Here is a 27,544-nt window from a genome sequence, read left to right on the forward strand (position 1 = left end):
TCTTAACAGCATCAACTTGAGGAGGATCACTGATACTTACTGCATACTGCACCCTCAGGAGACACCTATACATTATGGGTATCGAGTCTGATTATCTTTGGCATCTTGAGGGGACACATGCTTTGTGATTGTGAGATCTATTCTGCTCAAAGATTTGAGCATTTGGGGCAACAATGCATTAAGGCCTGGGAATTACAAGATATTCTTGTCAGGTGTTTGCTGAGCTTTGTTTCAGCTATAAAGCTTTTTAACTAATCATGATTTAAGGTTTGTGTACAATAGAACTTTGGTCAATGTGCCCTGCTCTTCGGAACTGCCCAACCTCCAAGTCTAAGTCTATTTATCAATTGTTGTAAAAAATTTATTTATTTATTTAATTATTGAACCATTATCTTATTTAGCGTTTCAGTTATTGAAAGTAATAGAAAAAAAAAAGAAAAAGGGAGCAAAATTAGATGTTCTGTTCCCAGATACAAATCTTAACAATTACATTAATTTTTTTTAAATATAAAAAAAAATTAATTTAAAACACTTTTAACCGTTTCTTTTATAAACTATTATAATAATATAAATCATGATAACACTAAAAATTACCTATAATTTATTTCTTCTTATTGTCACCTATTTTGTAATAACGTACGTTATAACGTTGAATATAATCTGGGTCTTAAATCTTCCAGAAATTAGTGAAAGTTAATCCTTGTTCTCTTTCACGAAAACATTCTTTCACCTGCAGAATGATTCTTCAAGTTTAGAAAATGCTTGTATTTCCAACATTCATTGCATTATTTAACATCGAATACTTAGCTTATTTAATTCTGACGCCCGGATTCGTTAAAAGAGAATGTATTTCTCAGAACAAAACAGAGACTTTCTAAGAATTTTCTGGGCTTTATGCGTTAACGTCATCACTTCCTTAATGAGTATCGCTCATTATCGTTTGTATCAGAAGGAAATATTAAGGAAATGTTCTATAGAATGATTTGATTACTTTATTTACAGTTGAGTCAAGCGAGTAACACTAAATTCTCAATACTTAACGTGGTGTTATGGTCGCTATTTTTACTGTTGTTGTCTTGTTTTCAACGCTTATATAAACAAAATAAAGACATTTTCAATATATTTTTTTAATGAGCTAAATATTTTTTTTTGTCAAGAGCTTAATTTTTTAAAATTCAGGGTGTTATAAATAAACCTTCCTACCATTTCTAATATTTGAAAAACAGGCAATGAACCTGGGAAAAGTGTAGTGCTCTAATTACGGAATTACTTCTTAACTGCAGGATTACTGACTTTTTGACTATTGCCTCAGTAAAACTTGGAGATGAATTTTTCTTATTAAAAAATGAAGCTACATTACAGGTATACTACGTTTTAACAAAAGAAAATTTCCTCCTAATTTCAGACTTCGTTATGACATTCATCTTTAGCACTGCAATATGAAAACTATATATTTACTATATAATTACAAAAGGAAAATAATACCATAATTCTGAATAGTATTCATGCAAATGTGCTTTTGCAGATGATATCTCAGAGTTGTAGAAGTCGAGCATTGAATGCGACGTAGGCTTAGCAGAGTAGATGCTAAGGAATTCTACAAGAGGTGGAAGTTGCAGGTGTCTTATTTCTTCACAACGTTTGTGGTATTGCTGTCCTCAATGCTTGAATTGTTTTAAATTAATCCTTTGCCAACCCTATTATTTATTGCGAATTCATTGAGTTACTTGAAGAACTACAAATTAGTACTCTGTTCATCAGTTAGCTCCTAATTAATCAGATCTAAAGTCTAAAATATTACACACTGAATAAAACGAATACTAGCTACGAGAAATTCTAGAAAACAATCAGTCGATCTATTATTGTCACTTTCACGTCATCCGGACATCTTGCATACGCCCATGATAATGCGTTACTAATGATAGAACTTAACATGTTTAAACATTGAGTAAAAGTGTATGATTTATCTTCATGTTATTTGTTTATTTTTGTATTACTTGCGCTCTTGCAACAATACAATATTGTATTATATTGTAATATCGTCATTGCGTTAATAATAATTAAAAAAATTTAATCTCAGAAACTCTTACATATTGTATTTTCTCAAATATTCATCATTTAAAAGAATCATTTACTTTGGAAAAGCATTAGTTTCGCATGAGGGTCAAATTGACCCCACTTTATATAAATCTCTAATCTCTAAACACTCTGACAGATTGTATTTTCGCCAATATTCATCATTTCAAAAGACATTTACTTCATAAAAACATTAGTTTTTCATGAGGGTCAAATTGACCTCTCTCTAAATCTCTAATCGCTAAAAACTCTTACATATTGTATTTTCGCCAATATTCATCATTTAAAAAGTCATTTACTTCATAAAAACATTAGTTTCTCATGAGGGTCAAATTGACCTCTTTCTAAATCTCTAAACACTCTGACAGATTGTATTTTCGCCAATATTCATCATTTCAAAAGACATTTACTTCATAAAAACATTAGTTTTTCATGAGGGTCAAATTGACCTCTCTCTAAATCTCTAATCGCTAAAAACTCTTACATATTGTATTTTTGCCAATATTCATCATTTAAAAAGTCATTTACTTTATAAAAACATTAGTTTCTCATGAGGGTCAAATTGACCTCTTTCTAAATCTCTAAACACTCTGACAGATTGTATTTTCGCCAATATTCATCATTTCAAAAGACATTTACTTCATAAAAACATTAGTTTTTCATGAGGGTCAAATTGACCTCTCTCTAAATCTCTAATCGCTAAAAACTCTTACATATTGTATTTTCGCCAATATTCATCATTTAAAAAGTCATTTACTTCATAAAAACATTAGTTTCTCATGAGGGTCAAATTGACCTCTTTCTAAATCTCTAAACACTCTGACAGATTGTATTTTCGCATATATTCACCATTTTAAAAATCATTTACTCTGGATAAACGTCAATTTCTCATAAGGGTCAAAATTGAAACCAGATGACAAATTTAGGTAAGTTCAAAATCCGGCTGTTCTAGTGTTAATAAAGATATTATGACTGTAGCTTATTTATGCCCGCCTCACCCCCAAAAGAGATAAGTACAGGATACTTAAAAGTTCTCTTAAATAATACTCTTAAAAGTTTGTTAATAATACTTTAAAAATTTAATTAATACTCTTAAAAGTTGTTTAAAAATACTCTTAAAAGTTTGGTAAACTCTGACTATCATGATTTAGCTTTGATCAATAGCATCATGCCATATCTATCTGAATATAGTTAATCCTTAGTATAATGGAAAGAATCAATAAATGAGTGTTTTGATTAATTTAATAAATTAAAGCCCCGAGAAATGCAACCAATAAATAATTCGAATTATTAATTTTTGTGCTGATTAATAGCGATTTGTTGGTTATCTATTTGTTCCCACATACGATAAACAGCTATTCAATTAATTGTGTAAATGATAACTGCAGTATAAAAAGCGTTAGACTGTAACTATTAGTAACTTTAGCCAGTTATAGCAGCATTAATCTAACTAGCCGTATATAAATACGATTAATGTCGAAAAGTCAATGCAGTTTCCTGAGGGTGCTTCGATTTTTTTTCCTATTCCAGGCATTAATATTCCTACAGTCTCCCCAAGAACAGATAATAAAATCAAAAATATCATGTATCACGTTAAATCATTTGTCATCCAAGAAAGAATGAAACTCTTACAAAATCGAAAGGTATTGATTTAATTTATTCAATATATTTCTACAACTCAGTTTTTACGTGTTTCCGATAACTCAATTTATACAAAGACAAATTTTTACTTTCACTTTTATACATATCTCAGAAATACATTGATGCAGAAAAGTTTGAAACTTAGTTTTTAAAATTAATTCGATTAAAGTAAATGCGTTCTGTTTGTTTCAGAAAATAAAGTTTTTAAAGTTGTAGATGACTTTTTTAACTTTTTTTTGTTACGAAGAGCAATTACGCATTGACCTCTTAAATGTGGATGTGCAAATTGTTAACATAAAATTACTAACATATATAAGATAAAGTTGAATGACAAGGAATTTAATTAATATGCAATACAGTAAATAAGCGAAGAGATATTTTATAAAAGTATTTAATGAAAAATAATAACAGCGAAATATATGCGTTTGCGAAGCGTTCTATTTACATCTCTGAACGTTGCCACCTTTTTATATGAAAGTTAAACTATTCTCTGGTATAATAAAATTAGACTTATGCGAACCTTACATTCGGCCCCGCTCAATGCTAAATGTAGATATTTACATTGAAGCGTAAACATTAAGGTTCTAGGACAGATTTCGTCTAATAAGTCTTTTAGGCGGGCGTCGATTGCGTCGCAGATCGTAGCGGCTCGATATGATGTTCGGGTAATTTTCAGAATCCTGGATGTTTTCTACCGGATGTAATTCGGAAACTGTTTCTTCCTCTTCTTCCGAGCTCTCTTCTTCCTGGGTGACTGGCGAACTAAACTTTCATTAATTTTTAATTTACGAGCGCTCTGATGAGCCAAAAATTCTTGCATTGTAATGCGTCTTTTAAATCTGGCAGCGAGGGCAGTTTTCCATTCAGTCCAGTCATTATAAATTTTACCTCGTGTCATTTGCCAATTTTTTGCAGATCCAGCGAGGCGAGAAATAGCATTAGTTAGCTTAAGATCATCTGACCAATTAGCTAGTGTCGCAATTCTATCTACTTCTTTTATCCATTCAGAAGCATTGTCAATAGCATCTCCTTTAAATATTGAAATGGAATTTGCGGTATCATTAGTGGATGTAATTTGAATGATATTTGGTTGACTTACTTGTCTGTCCAGTAATTGTTTTTGAGTCTCCATAAATGTAGCGAGAATTGCTGCAATATTGGAATCAGTTTGCGAGAGAGGAGGTGAAGGGGCGAGTTGACGAATATGCTGACTGCTTAAAAATTCCACCTGTTTCTGAAGTAATTCAATTTTAGTCAATAATTCTGAGTTATCGAAGCAATTTTCTTCGGAATATTGTGTATTGCTGTCATTATTTGACGATTGCATGCGAAGAGTTAAAAGTTCATCTAAAGTTCCATCATCTGTTCTTTTAATATTATCATTAACTATACGCGATATTAAGTCATTTTTATTTCCATTGGGCGAAAGATTTCTTAAACGCAAGTCTGATTTTAACTGGGCGACAGTTAATTGAGTCAGTCGTTCCACATTCAAGGCATTCAAAACAGAATTCACGTCTGTTGACATCTTGGCGAGAAAAGTGCAGCGAATCTGCTTTGACGACGTATGTTTGGCGAGAAGAAATCAGTATATAATGGAATCCAATTTTCAAATTTTTTTTTCTCGGTTAAATATGTTATTTTTTGTCAAAATAGGTTTACCTGAGCGAGTTTCAGCCAATGATGAATACTTTTTTGCTTCGTTGGCAGTCAAAATTTCATGGAAAGAATTTAAAATGTAGCGAAAGAAGAAGATCGATGTTCAAAGAAGAAGTTGTGAAAAGGTTCTTTTTTAAAAAGACGGCTGCGCCATATAAGATAAAGTTGAATGACAAGGAATTTAATTAATATGCAATACAGTAAATAAGCGAAGAGATATTTTATAAAAGTATTTAATGAAAAATAATAACAGCGAAATATATGCGTTTGCGAAGCGTTCTATTTACATCTCTGAATGTTGCCACCTTTTTATATGAAAGTTAAACTATTCTCTGGTATAATAAAATTAGACTTATGCGAACCTTACACATAAGTGCACTATGATACGCACTTTTTTGTTAATAATTCCAAATTTAATTTTATTTTTCAAATTAACTGAAACAGGAAAAAAGCTTAATATTTTTGAAATATAAAATTTATTATAAAATGTCTTTTAATGTAATAAAATATAATCTAGATTGTCTTTTATTTAAAAAAATGTAATCTTAGATAATTTTTAATTTCATAAAATATAACATAAAATGTCTTTTAATAATAATCTTAGAAACGTATCATGTTGCTATTTTGTTGAATAATTTCCAAAATGATTTGAAAAGGATTTCTCAAGTTTTTTTTTTTTTTTTGGTTAATGGTGGGCACTATTTCCCATTGGCCTCAGAAAATGCCAGAACTGCTACTCTCTTCTCGTTACCCAATGAGCCCCTATGGCCTTGCCACGGCGGTGGAGCCACGTCGCCTACGTTACACAACCACAAACCCGTTTATAGGGTGGGTCACAATCACACAGAAGAAAGGACATAGAACACGGAGAGAGAAAGAAACATCCATGCCCTGAGAGGGATTCGAACCCGCAACCATCGTCTCCGGAGTCGGCCAGGCTCGCTAACCACTCGGCCACCTGGTCGGCAGGATTTCTCAAGTAAAAAAGTGCAATTTACTACATGACTCTGATTACTGATTTTAATTCAGAAAATAATTATAATTTCTTTTTATTTACGTATTAAGTTCTAAATGAAACTTCACACAAATATTTGACAGGATAATTTCAACCCAGCAAAATTCAAGATTAAATCTGAACTTTCAGTAAAAAACTTTAATCGCTTTATATTTTTCCCTGATTTAGTTGTGGATTGAGAATTATGGATTTAAGAATTATCTTGCATTAATATCAAACTATGGCCCAAGACTTTATTTAACGGGATAACACTGATGACAAATATATCTTAGATGACAAATATATTTTGATAATCCATTTAATTATTTTCAGCCTTTGTGTAGAAGACATCAGTCTTAGTTCTCGATTTAAAAACTGCCCATTTCATAACCCAACTAACATATTCAAAGCGCTTTTGAAAGATACGAAGTTTCTGTCACAAATCATGTCACTAATATCTTAACCAATCAGATTCGTCGATGAAGGCTTTTTCTTCAGTAAACGCAAGTTATTGCCTTAAATTTTGCTTAAGAACACTAAGAGTGGAGCAAGTTTTAAACTTTTTTGAATGTATCATTTAAGCAGCTTTGGTTTTATCCCTAATTTAGGTGAAAATTTTTAATATGCTTGATTTTTTTTATATTTCGTATTAATTTAGATATAACAGGAAATTGTAGAGATAATCCAAATTCTATTTAAATCAGATTCAGAGAGAAGTTTCTATGAGACAACGTTTACAGCGAGAAGTTAGTTTTCATGAACATTCGGTTCACAAATTCCTTCCATTGAATCCGACAAAAAGTTTGAAAAGAACTTTAGAGCTTATAGCTCTATAACTGTCTTATAGCTTATAGCTCTATAGGCTTTTGTCCTTCATATAAGTCATTCCTCATTTAAAACTGAATTGAAAATAACTAAAACGAATAGTTAGACTTAGAAATATAGAACTAGAAATAATAGAGTTTTTAAGACTTTGAACAATACAACATTCATGCATAAAAAAAAATCATACATCATAAAAAAAGAAAATATAGTATGTTTTGCGTAATTCTTCTTCTCTTTATATAATTCTCCTTCTTATATAATTTTTATTCTTCCAAAATCCACACATTTTCCAAGATTTTTCGGAAAGAATTTAATTAGCCATATGAACTCCAATTCAACCATACATGTTATGTAAGTTTTTAACATTTCGAAGATTTAGCAGAACCACTACCTGTCAAATATTTTAGACTGTTACATTGTATATTTTATAATATATGGTTTATTACTGCACTGTACATTATATATTATATATTTAACCTATTTTTTCATTACTGCTATTCAACAGTCTTATTCAAAATCGAAAATCGTATTTGAAATTAAAGACTCAAAACTAAAAGCCATACTACTTTGTTATATGTATTATTAGGTAATTGCGTGTTATTACTTCATTAAATAATATTTTATGATAAACATACTGAATTCCAATTTTACCTTCATTAATCGGTATCTAAGCTATAGTTAGCTTTTTTAAGTTTATGCTTATTTCTATAATGTATTTTATGATTACAATTAACATGTATGATTATAATAAATGTTACAAAATAATTATTTAAAATCGCAAAGATATCCTGGGAATTATATTTTTGCCATGTTGCTGTCTTTGCCGAAAAATATTTGACAAGTAATTAAATAAGAATTTTAAAAAAAAGAAGAAAAAATAAACAAGTTTGTTGGTTAAGGTGCAAAAGTAATCGATTGAAATAATAAGATTTAAGGTTTAGCCTGATAAAATCAGTAACTAAATCTGTAAAACGAAATTCGAGTCACTAATATAAATTAATTTGTGATCTTTTAATGGAATAAAATTTTAATTTTTAATAACAATCTGTTTATGATCAAAAAGCAGAAACGATGGAGATCCAATCATGGAATTTAGAGAGCAGTAGTCACTAGATAAAAAAAAATATGTACAATGATATTAAAATCAGGAACTAAATCTGCGAAACGAAATTCGTGTCACTAAAATAACTTAATTTGTTATCCTTTAATGAAAACAATTTTTAATTTTGTCGTAACAATCTGTTTATCTTCAAAAACAGAAATGATTAAGAAACAATCTTGAGGCTTAGCGAGCAGGTGTCACTAGAAAAAAAAAACAATATACAATGATATTAAAATCATGAATATAAATTATAAAATAAATGTTTCATTTTTATGCGAATCACTCAGGTAAGAAGTTGTGATTGCACTTAATTAAACTCCATGTGACAGTTACACCTTTGGAGGGTACATTCTTTTTAAAAAGAAGGGCATAAAATTGAACACGGAAAATGCATTTGTTTTGAAAGTAGCGTCGGATGTCTGCCTCTCCCTGCAGATTTGATTTTTCTCTCTCTGCACACAAATACTTATTTCTCTTCTGCTCCGAGTGCTTTTGCAGGAGGATGATGAGACTTGTCAAGAAAACAAAGCACGCCCTTTCATTCTATCTCAGAATCACAGCACAAAATAGGTCAGAGAGCAAATATTTTATTAAAATTTCCCGCGAGAGTTATATAAAGGTGAATGAAATATACATGCATTCTCAGTAAATGTTCAGCAAGTCGTTGTAATAAGGTTTAGAATTTATTCATTGACGATATTTATCACAGAAGACTTTTTTCTTCTTCTTTTTTTTTCTTCTGTTTTTCTCTTGCTTCAAGACCTGTTTTCTTTATGTTTCGTTTTTAGATAAAGATAAATGAATGACATCTAAATAACAACAGTTTCGTTTTATTAGATTGAGCTATAAATGGCAACGTAAACGGGCTAGTTTTAACGCAAATTAAATTGAAAACTAACATACAAATTGATCCATATACATGCTATATACAGGGTACAACGTAAACATTGTTCCAGTATGCAGGATGGTCCATAAAGACCACCTTTAACGTACATAATTATAAAACCCTTGTCAAACGTAAAATTAAAAAACAAAATTATGCACATTGGAAGTCCCAAAGTAGTATTAAAGCAAAAAAAGTTCAAAAGTGTTATCGAAATCTGCAGAGTTATTATTGAGGAAGGCGATATTATAAACGTCATTTTATTTCTGAATAAAATTTACGGGTGTTTTTTTAAACGTTAAACGTTTTAAGTAAACGTTTATGTAACATTTATGTTAACTTTAAATCGTTTAACGTTAACGTCATCTCTTCAAAGCTTACGTTTTTTTTTCTGGAGAATTCAGGATTAATCACCGCTTGATTTTTTGAGAAAAATTAAAGGCATTTATAATACTCGTTTCAAATCCTCTTTTAACAAGGTTATCAAACAGGTCTTTGTATTTTAATACCTCTTTCTCAAAACTCATTCTGCAGATTTCTATATTTTTTTCAATTGATATATTAATTTCTATAAATTCTCGATTTTACTTTTGACCAGTATTTTAAAAATTTATATTAAGGACAGTGATTATTGAATCTCTAATATATTCAAAAGTAAGGATGAACCGCATCTCTTAGAAAAATGATAAAATTAATTATAATTAATTGATTTGAATTCATAATTATTTATTGATAAAATTAATTAATTAATAAAATTCATTTAAATGATAAAATACTAAGTTTACTAGTTATTGACGAAAAGAGTAAAAAAAAAATAAAGAAGGATATCTACATGAAGTACTTCTAATCTAGATGCTATTCCTTGATTGAAAGTGATGTCTTAACCATTCTTCTAATTTCTATCATGTTCTATGCATTACCAAGGAAACCATGTTCCTAACTTGATAAATAGATAACATTCATTTTCATTATCCTTCTCTCAAAGATACTTCGCTGGAAAAGATTTCTGTGAATAGTTAGAGGACAAAATTTTGTGGTTTTCTTTAACTGGTAGCAGTTCTTTAAGGATATTTTTCAACTCTTGCTAAGCCATGGATGAATAATACTCAAAAATGATCCACTACAGCGTATTTTTCGAAGTTTTTTTTTTCACTCAACTTGCAACAGTGCCATCTATCAACACTGAAAGGAAATTAATGAGTTTAAAGAGTTAACACTCTGCAATTTATAAATTAGTATGCCTTCATATCATTTTTTATTTTTGATTATTTTCCATTCAAGATTGCAACTAATAGTTATAGTCCTAAAACAATTTTTTTTTTCTAAATTGAATTTGTAAGTTGAGTTTTTCTTCTTGTTTGCTGCTTTATTTCAATAAAAATTACTGATTAAATATAAGATTGCGGGATTTTATGTTAATGTTCGATTTTTCTTTTCATACTGTGCATCCACAGAAACATAACATTTTTCAGGTAATTCCAAATTTTTTATCTTTGATTTCAGTCCTTTTATTTATAAATAATGTTTCTATAACATTTTTATTTACACCTATTTTTTTTCTTCATTTTATTATCTGATAAATTTACCAATTTTAAGAGAAAAAAAGAAAAATCTACATTTTAATTTGTAGTAAAACATTTTTGTACTGATTATAAGCAATAAAATGTGGCCATATTTATTCTTCCATTAGTTTGAAAGGATTAATAGCTGGTGTCAATCATGTGAATATGTGTTTCATTGAACATTAACATGAATTTCAGAACAAGAAAAGTAGAAAGAAATAAAACTACATAAATCAAATCGTAATTTAATTTAGGAATTTATATAAAAGGTATTTACTTGACACTTAAGATCCTTAAAAAACATACAGACTTTTTCTGGAATTAAAGTAAAACAAATAACCAAACTATTCAAAAGAATTTCACAAATTCAATTAAAAATAACATGGAAAACGATAAATTCATATTCTAGCTAGTAGTCAAGCTTTTTTCTACATTGGAGTGTTATATATATTTCGTTGAAAAGTGCGGCCAAATCTTTGGAATAAAAAGTTGCCGCCATTTTTCATGGTCTCTCTGTTTTACAATTTTCCAGTGTAATTTTTGATTATACCGAGTAAGGATACAGAACTGAAGTTATACAAACTATTAAATACATTACATAATTTTTGATTAACTTATTCTGTTCTGTTCTACTCTTTTCTTTGCCAGCTAGCTATTTTAAGGCCTGTCGTTTCGTTTAAAACGTTACGTAGTTGCCTTAACCATACATCTTTATGCAGTCCTAAGTCATACCGGTACGTTTAGGACTATTCAACTTCTATTTTCAATTATAACTTCAACTATTGAACAGGTCAACTTTCAAGCCATTTTAACTGCACAATGCCCAAACTGTTACAAAGTTTTAGCAAAACTTAAAGGTGAGAATTTCTAAAACTATCTTTCATCAAATACTAAACTTCTCATATTGTAAGTGAGGCTTATTTGAACCAATTTTTCCGTTTCTAAAAAAATAAGAAGAAAAAAATTTGTGATTGATCTAACAAAGATGTAGTCTTAACAAGAGCTCACATAAAAGTCAAGCTTGAACTTTATAACACGTAACGTCATTTTCCATTAACATTTAATAGGTTTTTAATACTGTTAGTAAAATTATAACACGTAATTTAATTAGTTTGGGTTCACATGGGTCTTCTCATTCAATTCGCCATTAATGCTCAATATTTTTGAGGTAAGTACAATTTAGAGAGCAAATGGAACAAATCAGACCCTCAAATCATACCACTCGCTGGCGTTGGGAGAAAAATTAATTATCAGTACTTACGGCACAAATACGATTTCCTAAATAATATTACAAGTTGCCGAATAACTGTATTTTTATTATTAAAATATTTCAAACGCAACTTTCGTTAATTTGTTACTGATCAAAATTTATGCGTGAAAAGTAGTACCTTAGGAAACCTTCCTACATAGGTCCATATTTTTAACCATTATCATTCTCACTTTTAATGTAATAATCATGAAAGGTAATGCTTAAGGGCAATTCCCTCTGACGTCATCAAGACGTTCATGTTTCTTTTTGCGCAACGGGACTCTGCGCCCTCTAGTAGCACTTAAAGGAAGCGGTCATTTCATAGAACAAATTTGAATATTTGACAACACTCCTCAGTTTATAATTTAGTGTCTCTGTCAGATTTTTTTTTTATTTCTGATAAAATTGTAGTGTGAAAGAATAATATTTTTTTTTGTGATTTATAATATTCAAGTTGAGTTTTTATGCTTCATTATAATGAAAATTATTGAATCAGGATTGCATCGAGTGAATTTATATTAGTATTTTGGTCGGCTGGCAGGTATGGTGATCAGAGAGCTGACCTCATATCAGAAAGGTCCCGTGTTCAAATCCCGGACAAGGCATGGGTGTTTTTTTCTCCCCTCTGTACTATCTGTCGCACTTACTATTGGGGGAGCAACATTGACCCACATAATATGGTGTCCCTGAAAGAGTGGTCGACACCTTCTGATACTCGAATGATCGGTTTATATCCGGGGGGGGGGGAATTGGAAGAGAATTTGAATTTTTTTTAGAATGTTCATTTGTGTAGAAACAAAGAAATTTCTAATGAATTCCATTTCTTTTAAATAAATGTTAGCTCCAATATTCGTAAAAACTGCTTCGGTAATATTTTTATTTACCCCTGTTTATTTCATTCTGCCATATGATAAATTCTGCTATGAACAGAAAATAAATTTTTATATTGTAAACACTTTACCGTATTTATTTTTCTGTTGGTTTAAAAGTATTAACAGTGCACGTTATCCAAACTAATACTTATTTTATTCAGTATTGAAATAAATTTGAAAACAAGAAAAATTATGTGAAATTAAAACAATTTTTACAAAAATGGTAATTTGCTTTACAAAATGTATTTCAGTTTTCATTAACACACAACCTACTTCAAAATTAACTTCTAAGCAATTTGAAGAACTGAAGTGAAGCAAATAACCAAACGATTACAGAATACTTCATAAATTAAATTGAAAATAATAAACGGAAACGATAATCTCATCAATTTAACCAGTAGATAGATTTTTTTTAGAGTGAAAATCGTTTGGGCGAGTGCGATATTTTACCGTGCAATAAAACAAAAAAAATTTTTGCTCGAAAATTAAAGTGGAAATTCTTTATATTCTTCTCTATGATAATAATAATGATAAAAATGTTGAAATCAGCTTTTAATTTTACACAACTCACAATTCACTTCTTTAAAACATCCTCCGCTTCTTTTTTCTGGAAAAAGGTTCAGACATACTATATTATATTAAAAGGTAAAATTTTAAAAACCATATAACTATTTCGAATGTTTGCTATTTATACAATACTCGTCTGCCTAAATGTATGGTTTTTTTTCCCGTCTCATTTCTAACATTCATTCTTCATGCTACACAAGTTGTCATTAAAATTTCTATGAAGATTATCCCTTCCGTAAAAAAAGGAACATTACTATATTAAAAAGTTAGTATTTGAAGTGACAAAATAGTTTCAAAAATGTATATATAATAGTTTGCTCAAACAATTCTTTTGTTCCTTTCGCAAACTGTTTTTCGAATAAATAGGATTTATTATGCATTTAAGTAGTTTTCACTAGTCGTTTCTGAATTTATGTACTTTTAAATGTTTATTTTTAATGTCTCTTGTGTCAGATAATAGTTTTCAGACATGTTTTTTTTTCCTGTTGACTTAGTGTCTTAATTAGATAGTATTATTTACACGGGAATACAGAAGGACAAGAACACAATGAGACTTTTCTTTTATACCTTAGTATTGTTAAAACATTAATAAATTGAATAGAAACGATTTAATACAAGCTTAATTTTGTTGACACCTGTGCGATATTTTATTAACTTATCATTTATTTCATCTCTTAGGTATTGAAGAAATAAAATATAAGCATAATTTATAGCTAATTGCGTTCTTCTTATTATCCTTTTCTTCATTTCACCAAATTAATTATTTTCTTTTTAAAAAAACTCATATTCTTTCAAGATTTTTCGATTGAAACGTATCCGCATTTGCGTTACAAGACGAAGAAAGCGACGAAAATCTCCCAAAGTTATCTCAATGGCAGAGGAATTCAACCAATACCTCCTAGAAACGAGAAGGCTTAAGCACGGGTTACCATAAACAAGAAATTCGATCCTTGAGTAGTCCAAACGTAATGATATTTTTGGTATTTTCCACCACTGCGCAACTTAGTAATCCGAACGAAATGCATCTTTATTTTATATCCACCAGGCAGTTTATGTTCGTTACGTCGGACGACTAAATTGATCCGTGCTGAGGTCTTCTTTCCTCTAGGTGTTGATTCATCTAACACTGGCGTCATTTTTCGTCGCCACTGTGATCGGTAGATATAGTTTGTCTACGATAAGAACACCTACCGCTACAAAGTCTGAGGTTGTCTTCTGATATGGAAACAAGAATAGCGAATTTCAGGGAGGGTAGCTTCTCTTCACATTTGACCGAAGAATAAAAAATCCTTTCTGTCTCCGAGCCGAGCCGAAACCTGTCCTAAACAGTGACCCAACACCCCCTACTTGAAATAGTTATGCCTCGTTACCATAGTCACCGCCACGGATCCAGATGAATGCCTAGAGGAGATTTTACTTTAGACAAACTGTAGGTACTTTATTTACGTAGCACTAGACCAATGGTTCCTGAACTTTTTTCGTCTCGTAGATTCCTTGCCATGTTTTTCGGTTTTGGTTATACCCCCTATTTACCTGATATTGATTTTTGTAAATTCATCAACTTCAAATGTAATTTTGTCAGCTGGTATAGTGCTACTCACTATAAAAGATTTAAATTTCTAACTGTAGTGAAGTGTAGTGGGAAAAACTTAAGAAAAAGCACGTGTTCATTTTATACATTTATTAATTAAATTCTAATTAGTTTACCGCGGAGAAATACTTTCCTGTTACAAAATAAAACCTTACATGCAGGGAAAATAAAAACGTACGCCGGCGGAGCACCAGGCAAGTTTATAATAATTCAGTTTCATATATCAGAAAATAATCCTAATACAGTAGGGAACCGATTATCCGGAACGATCGGGACCATCGCTATTCCAGATAACTGATTTTTCCGGTTTTTCTGAATCGCTACAAAAAGCCGTTTTTTTAATTGTCAAACTCAACTAAAAAAAATATATTTTGAAATAATCTTAAAAAGAAGAAAAAACGATGAAGTAATACACTAATGATTGTTTCCAAAATGATGGTAAGGTAAACATCTTTCAAAAAAGAAAGAAAAATCTTGAAATCTTATGTGGAAAAAAAAAAAATTTTTAAAAATGGCGGGAAAATTTATCGAATTTCGTTCCAGTTTTTTGGTTTTCCGGTTTTCTGATTTCCGAATAACGGGTTCTGTACTGTAACTTAAATAAAATTTTTCCTTCATAGCTACTTTTATAAATTATGTAGAATTTAGAGAGATCGATGTCTTTATATAAGGTAGTATAATGTAAGTAAATAGGTACTATCAGTGTATGTTGATTATTCCATTCAGAAAAGCCAAAATTAAAGTCACGACCTGCTCATATGAGACTCACTATCGTTGACCCCCATTTTCATTTCATGCACCCCCAATTTTTTGGTTGACAACTTGCTGGTTGTCATCGATCCCTGGGATCGATATAGACCACTTTGGGGATCAGTGCACTCGACCAACACCACCTGGAAGATAGAATGCCTCAACCCGAATCAATAAGTAGTCCGACGTAACGAACATAAACTGCGCAGTGGATAAAAAATACGAAATTTGTCACTACGTTCGGACTACTAAACTGCGCAGAGGTGGAAAATATGACAGACATCATTAAGTTTGGACTACTAAATGATCAAATTTTTTGTTTATGGTAAACTGTGCTAAGGACTTCTCTCTTCTAGGAGGTATTAACTAGTGCTGCACTATAAGCACCGTGGTTGATTTTCATATTATATGATCAATCACTGCTTTGCCATCAGGTGGAAAAATCTTATTTACCGTAAAATTGGGTCAAAACTTAAATCCTAATCTCAATAATTAAACTTTAACCAAATCATTAAATCAAAATTTTAATTATAATATATTTGTTATAGAATTAAAACCGTGACAGTTTCGTTATAGCATTATAAAGCAATTAAAAGTACCAACGAATTTTAACGTTACATTATGGAAATGTGTAATTGTTGAAAACAGTTTTACTAATACAGTAAATTTTATCTCACACGTGCACTGCATAAGAAGAATTTCGTCAAAAACGGAAAATTTTTGAGAAGTCTCGGCAAACACTTTAATTTTTCGTTTTCGCAATAGACAGATCTCAGTTTAATTATTTTAAGTCGGGATCTGCCGAATGTCAAAATGGAAAACTAAGAAAATATGAAAATTTGTTTGAGAAGAAACATTTCCCCGATGAGTGCAATCATCACTTCTTTCTTTACTTTTTTATTCCACAAATGTTTAATTATTTTTTTGGAACAATGGTGACGAAATTTGTATTACTCAATTGAATCTTTCGTTAAGTTGCTAATTTCCGGAAATAAAGGTAATGAAGAAGAGGACAAAAGTAAAAATATTTCAAACTTCACTAATTCATTTGAGTTGAGGACCTATACTATAAATTTAATATAAGTTGAGGTACTATAAATTTATAATGGTGGTAATAAATTGACATTGTAAGAATTTAGATTTTTAAGCCTAATTTTATCGTTTAGAATTATGAATACGATACTTTTATCTACGTCGTACTAGAGCGGCACAGTGTACTGTTAGTGAAGGTCTGGGGCAGCATTTCTGACCCAGATCAGGAGACAACATGCATACGTCACATCCCGTTTTACAAGGAGATCACATTCGCACATCATCCAACAGCAGATCATAATTTTGACCTAAACCAGAGCACGATCAATCTCCGATCCAGATCCCCTAGAGGTATTTCATTTTATAACAGTCATTGAACAGACGACCCAGTTGTAGTTCATTTACGTCGCACTATAGCTGCGCAATGGCTATTGGCGACGGTCTTGGAAACATCCCTGAGGATGATCTGAAGACATGCCATCGCAATTTTAATCCTCTGCAGAGGGGATGACACCCCCGCTTCGGTAGCCCGTCTACCTGCAGGCGAAGTCGAGCACTTTACGGTAGAACAGTTTAGCAAGGACCAATACCGCACACCCTCGATCCCTACGCTGACTAATCCAAGTGGTCACCCACCCGCACACTGACCGCAGCCAGTGATGCTTGACTTCGGTGATCTGCTGGGAATCGTGTCTTAATGATCAGTCCACTGCGGAACATGACCGTCGTTGAACAGCAGACCCAATTTTTGGGTTTAGGACTACTAATGTTCACCTCCGCAGTCTTGTAATTTTGAGCCCAGTCCAGAAGGCAAGGGAACTCTTGGATCAAGTATTGGGAGAAATTTGCCTTTTGGATGACTTTGACACATTCGCACATTATCCATCCGCAGATCATAATTTTGACCTGAACCGGAGCATAATCAATCTCCGATTCAGTACCCCTAGAGTAATTGATTTGTTATGGTAACTTGGAGGACTATGTGACCTCGACAGATTTAGCGTGTACTAGCCACCATTTTGTACACGAGATTCCTCAGCCGGGGGGGGGGAATAAACTCTCGACCTCTCGGACATGGGACCAACATCGTACCAGTCAGACCCCGGCCCCCTGAATACGAAGTCATCGCCTGGAAGATTACATCTGTAATATACCCTGCCATCATGATCCCGAAGATCGGATCTTTACCTCATAATGGTTATGCTTCGTGTTTAGAAAAGTAAGCACATAATTCTTTGTTTAGTTCTTATATTTCGGTTGAAAATTGAGAAGACGTCTGTGGAGTTGTCTCCTTTTGCGTAATCTCACATTTCGAGTTCTAACCAGATTTGAAAACTCACCGACGAGACGATCCTATTAATCACCCAGTCTCCGCACCATGCTTTCCAACCACCCAAACGCAAGTGAACATTTCCAGCTCTGAAACTGCCTGTGGATTTCCATCAGAATGGATTCCGATCGGATTTAGTGCACTCTGAGAATCGAACCTCCATCCCAGCCGTTATGGTCCATTCTTCTGTAAAAGAAACAGTTGATGAACTATTCATTACCATAGTCATAGAATATGAACAGAAAAGACTGTTACAAAAAGAAAATTTGCTGTTACAAAACTGTTACAAAAGATTTTATTTAGTTACTTATTCACATACATTACTAAAGACATAGAATATATTAGATATATAATATAGACATTACTATACATAGAATGTGAATAGAAAAGTGTGTTACAAAAAGAAAACACGAAAAAGCCTCCATTAAGAACTTAGCTTTTATTTCATTTTATTTAGTTAGTTATTCATTTACACATGCGGGCTATTTACGTAGTTTCGCAATAAACGAATTAAAACTTCTGATGTTATCTTGATGTTGTCATTCTCATCAGTAAGTTACAACATCTTTGCTGGAAACCAATCGAAATATTCATTTCATCGACAATTTTTTACCTTTGCTTATTTCTATTGCACATTTGTTAATTAAATAATTTTATCGATCGCTATTCTGACATTATTATCAGAAATCAATTCATCATTTCAGAAGGAAAAGAAATCAAAAGCAAGTTGAAGTAAGTGAATTTTATTTAAATTTTCTGCCTACTCGAAATTATTCGTTCATTTAAAATCGACTTCTTCTAAATTGAAATATTATGTACTAAAAAATGAAGGATAACACAAGAGATTGTGTTAATTGTATTTATTAATTAAACATTTATTTCATAAATTTTATAAATTGTTGTTAAATATTTTGTCAATGAAAAAAATGCTTAACTTATTTAGCTTTATTTACACGTTAAGAAATTTTTATTTAATTATTTAAACGTGATAGTAGTTGTTTGGTGTTGAATTACTGTTTGGCGAGATTGTATTGTGCCAGCCATTTTTCATCATAATGTAACCTTTCGAACTACTTACTCTTGTTCTTGTTGATTGAATTGTTAAGAGCGTATAGTCGCTCTCTAATACAAGTTCATGCGTGATCTAATTAATTACATTTGTTAAATATTTGTTAATTATTATACTGTCCACATTACCTTCAATTTCAACTATTGAGCTATCACGGGACCGTACAGTAGTTGTTGTTGTAGTTTAGTTACGTCGCACTAGAGCTGCACAATGGGTTATTGGCGACTGTCTGGAAAACATCCCTGAGGATGATCCGAAGCCCTTCGATGATTCGAAGACTTCAGTAGCCCTATGACCTGCTCGAAATCATGCACTTTACAACAGAACAGTTTGGCGAGGACCAATACGACACACCCTTGGTCCTTTCGTAAACTGATCCAAGTGGTCACCCACCTGCACACTGACAGCAGCCAATAGAATCATAAAATTTCAAGTTTTTTTAAACATGTCCGTCAGAAGAAGAAAAATGATCGAAAATGGAATATTTGTTCCTCATCAACAATTCTGTTTTCGAGAGAGTTTACAGCATTATTTTTATCAATTACTGCACTAAATTATCAATTACTACAATATTTATCAAATACGGCATTTTTTTTTATCAATTTATAGTTCAGTAAATGAGCAACACTTGTGATAAATATATATGATATAAGATATTATATTACGCCCGGTGGCTGAGCGGAAGCGCTTTGCGCTGTCGTGCCACAGGTCCCTGGTTCGATCCTGGGGCCGGGCAAGGTTGACTCAGCCTTTCATCCTTTCAGTGGGTCGATAAATGAGTACCAAGCACGCTTGGGAACTAAGCACTGGGGGTTCCGCGTTCGGCTGACCACCTGACCGGAACATCTGCTCCTGCATACCAGAGCCCAAGGTCAAGAAAACTGAGATGGGCACAGTAGGCCTTGGCCCTCTATGGGCTGTCGAGCCACTGAGTTTAGTTTAGTTTAAGATATTATATTGTATTATATAATATAATGCGCATAACCCGCAAAAACCAATGAAATTTCTTCTCTGGCACTGGGAACTAAAAACTAAAACAATTTTAGCTATAATTAGAGCAGCTATGAAACATTTAAAGTGAGCTATCACAATAAACAAACGAAAATTATTCTATATTTTGTTGTATTGATGCTTCTTAACCTATAGAAGTTACATAAAAATTTAGGGCTTATTTTAGTTTGAATGCTACTTAATAATTTATGCAGAGAAAAGAGGTATTTTCATGAAACTTCAGAGTCTCAGAAAAAAAAAATCAAGTATGCATAGATCTTTCAAGGATGAGATCCTGCTATTCTGTCAATTCTGTGTTCCCAAGCTTTTAAATTTACAATTTAGAATGTAAATAACATCGGCGTATGTATGGAAATTTTATAAATTTTAAAGCTAGTCCACATTTTTTTTTATGTTTAATGATCAGGAGCATCGATTTAACGTAAATGCTTGTTACAACCCTGGAATTCTACCTCTTTGTTATTGGTTTTATTTTAATTTCTTACCTTTTTCCTTGGTTATAATACATTTTACAAGGACTGTGACTCCATACGCTAAAATTTGTAATTCTTTATTGCATTACTGCATATTTTTAGAGCTTCGTTTTAAAAAGAAAACCTAACACAGTTCATATAACCACCTGAAACCGTGCATCCGATATGTTGGACAACAGTCGGTATAATTTTATCACTTAATAGTGTTCTGTAAATTCTTCTTCTCTGTTTGTATTCCTTTGCAAAGCGATCATCTACGTAAGAATATAATTTATTGCATTTTCGTTGGTTGGAAGTCTTAATAACAGGAAAAAATGTGTGAACAGGCTTAATATTATAGAAAGTTTATTATTGTAATTTGTCTTTAAATTCACGTCTAATTTTACCATTCGTAAGAGTTTTCTGTAATTTATAAATTAGTTGGTATTAGTAACCCGGAAGTCTTATGACGAATATTAACGCCTAGCGCCATCTGCACTTAGCTTTACAACCACCCATAGATTCATATTTTTATATGTACACATATGTAACCGTCGTTGAAAGGCCGACTCAATTTTGGGTTTATGGCTACTATGGTGGTTTGTTCTCCGTCAGTAGCCGCCAATATTCGTATAGTGGAAAATAACTTTCTACAGTCTCCAGGGAAGAATATACAAATTGCTTAGGGAAATTTAGATTTTATTAAGCATAATTGGTGATATAGTGAATGGCCATTTCTTCATCCAAAAAAAGAAATCCCTCAAAGAGATGAAATCAGAATACCCTCATATTGAGAGATCATACAGCCAGAATATCATTTCTGACGGTTAGGAATTGAGACTGGGGGGGGGGGGCCTGAAAGGGCACTCCCAGTCTCCAAAATTTTGAAATTAAAAGTGAATGTAATTATTCCCAACGGACATTGAAGGTATGGGTAGGAGATCCAAAATTGGCTATTTATCATAATATATCATAGCCAAAACAAAGCAACTAGCATATCAATATGGGTTTACACATCATATCAATACGGGTTATTACAACCATGCAACCGAAACATTTAGCGGTTAGAAATTTAGAATAAAAAGTTATTAATAGATTTTTGTTTTCGATTAGAGACGACAGTGAATTGATAAGTCTGCATTAGTAATGAAATAAAAAGTATCCGTTACATTGATCTATAAGAGAAGAATAAATATTTTATGCTCGTTTTAAAAGATTAAGTCTTTGATTTATTTTAAATGTAATTCTATTAATAAAAATCAGTTTATGTAATGAAAGATATTTTAAAAGGATAGAAAATTAATATGTAATGCCAATTGTGGCATCACAGCTACTAATGTTCAACTCCGTAGCCTTGTAATTTTGAACCCAATCCAGAAGACAAGGAACTCCTGGATCAAGTATTGGGAGACATTTTCTTTCGTAGAGGACTTTTTTGATGAAACTAATCCGCATTTGCGTAACATGAAGAGGAAAACCACGAAAACCACCCACGGCTAGTCCGACCGCAGGGGGACTCTAACCCATGATCCGTCTACCACTGAGAATATTTTACGCCAGCACTGTAGATGCGGAATTCCTATCGACCTGCCATCGCTGGGATTCGAACCTGGGTCTCCTCATTAGAAAGCGAACGCTCTATCCTCATAGGTTGATAGAGATAAACTGTAATGGCTCAGTGGTTAAGGTACTGGATTTTCTACGTCACGAACTGGGATTTCATCGCTAGTGACGCCTTAAGGCCTACCCAGCTTCAGATCGAGAGGTACCAGCCTGTCTGGGAGTTAGAGCCATCCTGTGCACATTGCTAACTTTAACCTCCAGACCCAAAATGGAATGGACTTTTAATAAAAACCTTTATTTAAATTATGTAGAACAAATAAATTTTAATGCTAACAACATATATTTATTATAATTTTTCCCAATAATTACTAATTTTTGCAAAAACAATAAGTTAAATTATTTGAATTTTTTAAAATTTTTATCTTATTATGCTTTTCTTTAAGCTACATATTTCAAAGTAAATATCGCATATTCTGCCTTTATTTAAAGCTCGCGTCCCAAGGGATTAAAGCTACAGCGAAACAGATTGGTGTTCAATATAAAAGCGAAATGGCTTTTGAAATACGAAAGGAAGAGAAAAAGCAATTCCTGAAGTAAAGGGGTGTTCTCCTAGTAGAATAGAAAATACAGTCATTCTAATGGTATGAATCGTAGAGTATTGTATGAATCGATGCAGAGATATAAAACTTAATTATAAGATATAACTTAATTATATAAATATTATTAAGGTATAAAATTCTGTATCTGGCAAAGTTAAATCTATCACATTAAATTAGAAGGAAACAAACATTTCAGAAAAAATTGAATTATAGTGTCCAAACGTATAGAAGATCCAAAACTAACTTTGTTTTAGGCAAACTCAATTGATGCCATTTCTTTTGTAATTATTAATAACATTATAGAAATAATGAATAAAACAACTGCCAGTTGCAGTCCTTGAATGTCAAAATATAATAAATTTCCGTATTCGTATAATTCTGTGACATATTTTGAAATATTTCGTACAACTCAGAAATAATTTGTTTAAAATTATTGTTTGAACAACTTAATAGGGAAATCTAGAAGAAGTATAAATTTTCTTTGGTAAGAAATATTTCAATATCAAAATATTTTTTTAACCTTTTACAGGGCCATTTTTTCTAGTTATAATACGTTAAAATATTTTTGGTATTAAAATTAATTTATGAAAGGAAATTCATTTAGTGTTTTTGCTCAATTTAACTAGGTTTTTAATGCCATTTTTTTGGTTGGAAGTCAACGGTATTTTTAAAATTTTACTACTATTAAGGATTGGCCATACACTTGCCGTTTTGTGCATATAAATAACAAAATTCATAAAATCTGTGTTTGTTAAAGCAAATAATTTCGATGGGAAATTATTCAATGAACTGTAGCATAATTACCACTATAAATATTAAATACCAATTAACTAGTATATAAGACATGTCAACTTGATTCCATCTTGAGGCGCCTTGTGATAGTTGAAGGTTGACATAGTCGGTAATTACATGTTCTTATTGGTGATCTCCGGAGGTGATATGAGCTAGCCAACATAGTTGAATTGTCCACAATAAACAGTTGTTTTGCTTACATAATGGCTCTCAAAAATCCGGTGAACTAAATACGATTCTCCCGGCCAATAAAGAAAACAATAAGGAGCGAAAAATAATTAAACAACATAAATCAACCGGTGGTATTCGTTCATCGAATTTTATCATAGATAAAATTCTGGAAAGAGAGTAGCGTGGCTTAACTACCAACAAAAATATAAATACAAATTCACAAGTATATTTTACATGTTAATAGTCCATTTTGAGGTACCTTGTGATGGTTGAAAGTTGACATAGTCGACGAATTCACCCCATACAACGAATGCGTAACACACTAGAGAAAATAACTCTCGAATGTTGGGCTCACTTTATGACCTCATACAAACCTTTTAATTTTATTTTGTAATCTTCGTTGAACAGCTTACCGAATTTTGTGCTTACGACTACTAATGTCCAACTCCGTAGCCTTGTGATTTTGAACCCAATCTAGAAGACAAGGGAACTCCTGGGACAAGTATTGGCAGAAATTTACCTTCGTGGAGGTCTTTTTGATAGAACTAACCCGCATTTGCGTAACATGGATCATGCAAAAATATATAGTCACCCACATTTATGTAAACAAAATTCTAAATTTGTACTTTTATTTCGCAATTTCTGGCTGCGTAAATCATATGGAGAAAAATAGCTTTCTTATCGATGCTTGAAACTTATGAAGTTGCTGATAAGTATACTTCCCATAGCATTATAAAAATTTTAAAAAAGTAACATAATTCTTAGAACCTTTAAACCAACGAGCCAGTCCAGGTTCGATACCTTGATCAAAGCTGGCCACTTATACTTTTTGAACTAACCATTGTGTTGATGAAAAATATCCCCGCTGATAGAACAGTCCCTTTGCACCTGACTAACTATAGGGACTTTTCTAAATTTTCTTACCTTGTGAAATGGATGTAGATAAGTTTCACTCAAAAAAGATTTTCACGAAGGTGGGTTTTTTTTGCCATTGTTTGATTCAGAAATTTCTTTGTCTACTGGGTCATGCTCAAATTACAAGACAATGGAGGTGAACTTTAAAATAGTCCCTCATCCAATTCTAACGAAGTAAAATAAAGTTGCTATGCTTTAACTTACTTTAATTCTAATCGAAAGATGTTACTACGTCGTAATTCTTCGCTCTTCGTATTGCATTAATAATAAGTAAATCAACATAATGTGTTAGGAATAGTTGCATCATAATTTTATTAAATAAATGTGGAAGTTTCGAAAAATCATTAAAAACTGATTATAAAATATAGATAAAATATACAAGAGGAGCACAGTTGAACCGAAATTTTAAAAATTTATATCCTCGAAATTATTTTACAAATAAAGAATCATATATAAGGAATACACGAAATTAAAGAAAATAGGCCAATTTTTTTTCTCATTTAACAAACGATGGATATGTGACTCTTTCGTTACAAGGCAGACAACTATTCGATAGTCAAGTTTCTTAACGCATAGTGTAGATTTAAACTGTCAATGGTTCCTAATGTTGTCCGAATGCCATCTTCAGTTCTCGCCGTGTCTTCAGTATCTGTGGCCCATAAACAGTGCCTTTGACGCATCCCCATAATAAAAAATCTCAAAGTTTTAAGTCTGGAGACCTTGGTGACCATGTGATGATCACTGTCACCCGCATGAGCATTGATATAGCGAAGCGAATAAATATATAGAACAACTTTGATTGCAGATTAGATACTTGTTGTGTGACAAAATGATCACACATCCAACATATGTAAGAACAAAACGTGGTATATTTGTATTGTTTATTGTAATCTGTACAATAATTTCAGAAATGTAAATATCTGGAGCATTTTCATCGAGCTAGATATCATTGCTTTATGAATTTTCACGTAAGAAAACTTTGATTCCATAGATTTTTTCCTACAATTTCAACCCATACAGTTTCCTAAATTATAATTGCAATTCCTTAGAAATTTTACAGATAAATATTTATTTCAATTTCTTGAAGTTTAAAATTACAATATTTTATTTAAGCAAATATGTTACAGATTTTATATCCTTTTAAATTATACTTTAATCTGAAATATGGATTTTGAAATTTTAATTAAATATTATTTCATTTTCATAAAATACAAAATAAACTGAAGGCGTAATGATTAAAATGAAATGAATGTTAAAAGAAAATCATTTTTATGATAAGTCTTTGCGAACCGAGCGTTTGACATGCATAAAAATTTCCATGCAAATAATTCGGCTGATTCGAGCGATTTTTTAACAGAGGATGAAAGTGAAATATTGTCAGGTGACAACAAGAGGATACAAGAAATTAATCAATATATTTCTCAATACAGTGTGTTTTCTTTCTACGTGACATGAAAAGCACTCATAATGGAAAGGCGCAAAGCTTTCACAAAACAAGTGAAGAAAAAGAATAAATACACCTTTTCGTTTACTACGTTTCTTTCAGCTACAGAAACAGCGCCACCTACCGGGCAAACACAACGAATACATGAAGATATTATTTCAGAAAGAGAAGTTCTGGCTTACTTTTCCATTCAATCACGGAAAGTGCGTAAAAGCAATTTTCGTTTCATAGGCGCGCGGAAACAATTTATTTATTTATTTAAAAAAAAAGAAGATTAAATAGAAAAGGTATGTAAATATGCTTTTATATATTTCATAAAATATTACTGGTTTTTAATTATATTAAAATGAAATTAAAAACAATTTTAATTAATTTTTGTGTTGTATTTTTAGCGCTCAAATATCAACACGTTTCAACTATTGATATTGATGAAAAGTGAACTAAAGTAAGTGATCCGTTTATTGGTTTTATTCCGTTTTGTCATCACATTTTTATCCCTTTTTTTATTACCTAAACCCCCTTTTTTGTTTTATTTATTTATTGATTGATTTTCGCTTACCCTCAATATTTCTTTCTCAATATTTTATTCGACATTTTTTTCTCTTTATTTCATTCTTTTTTGCTGCTTTTTTATTATCCATAACTCATTTTATTGAATGTTGTTTTTTTTCTTATCCTCTTTAACCCTTTTTCTCATTTAGTATCATTTTTTATATTGCTAAACAATATGAATATATTTTCATTGCGAAAATTTATAGATTTTTCCATGCTTACAATAGAGGAATGGCTTAAAATGTTTTTCGTTACACAAATTCACATTCAAGTAAGAAAATTATTAAAAAAATCTATACTTTGATTAATCATTATACAGATTACAAATAGCAAAGAGGTCGAACTATTTCCTTTGTTACTAAAATATTAACTAGAGATTTCTTATATGTGCAGTTTCTAAGAAAATGTTTCAAAAATTTAAATTTGCGGCGAAGTATTTTTTTTTAAAAAACTGTAGATTTAAAAAATATTTTTTTTGTAAAATATTGATTTAAAAATAAATTTTTAAAAATATAGGTTTAGAAATATTTGAAAAAAATACTAATATTTAAAAAATATTCTTTTTAAAGTAAGAGACTTAAAAATTAATTTTTTAAAAATATATATTTTAAAAAAATGTTTCTTTTTAAATATATAGATTTAAAAATATATTTCTAAAAATAACGATTTAAAAAATCATTTTTTAGCATAGAGACTGAAAGATAGTTTTTTAAAAAAAAGAAATGCACAGTTAAAAAAAAAAAAAAAAAAAAAAATTTCTGAAATTATAAAATAGATTATATATTATATAGATTATATATTTATATATTCTTTAAAGAATAATTATTTAAAAAATACTTTTTT

General features: G+C 31.2%; 1 protein-coding gene across 9 annotated transcripts in view; it reads left to right on the top strand.

Annotated features, from left to right (window-relative positions):
• LOC107448148 (G protein-coupled receptor dmsr-1) overlaps positions 1–27,544 on the top strand; it is a 430,440-nt gene that overhangs the window by 321,018 nt on the left and 81,878 nt on the right. For 3 of the 9 annotated variants that reach the window (XM_071179469.2, XM_071179467.2, XM_087168855.1), the window contains exon 5: positions 26,542–26,594. The exons of 1 other annotated variant lie outside the window; for it this stretch is intronic. The gene's annotated coding sequence lies outside the window, so the exon portion shown is untranslated. Of the gene's footprint in view, positions 1–18,837; positions 18,866–26,263; positions 26,437–26,541; positions 26,595–27,544 lie in introns of those variants that run through there. 5 more of the 9 variants (XM_087168852.1, XM_087168851.1, XM_071179471.2 and 2 more) reach the window with 3 other exon arrangements.

Source organism: Parasteatoda tepidariorum, chromosome 1 (assembly GCF_982258835.1).
Source record: "Parasteatoda tepidariorum strain Cologne lab strain chromosome 1, Ptep-v5.0, whole genome shotgun sequence".
Lineage (NCBI taxonomy): Eukaryota > Metazoa > Arthropoda > Arachnida > Araneae > Theridiidae > Parasteatoda > Parasteatoda tepidariorum.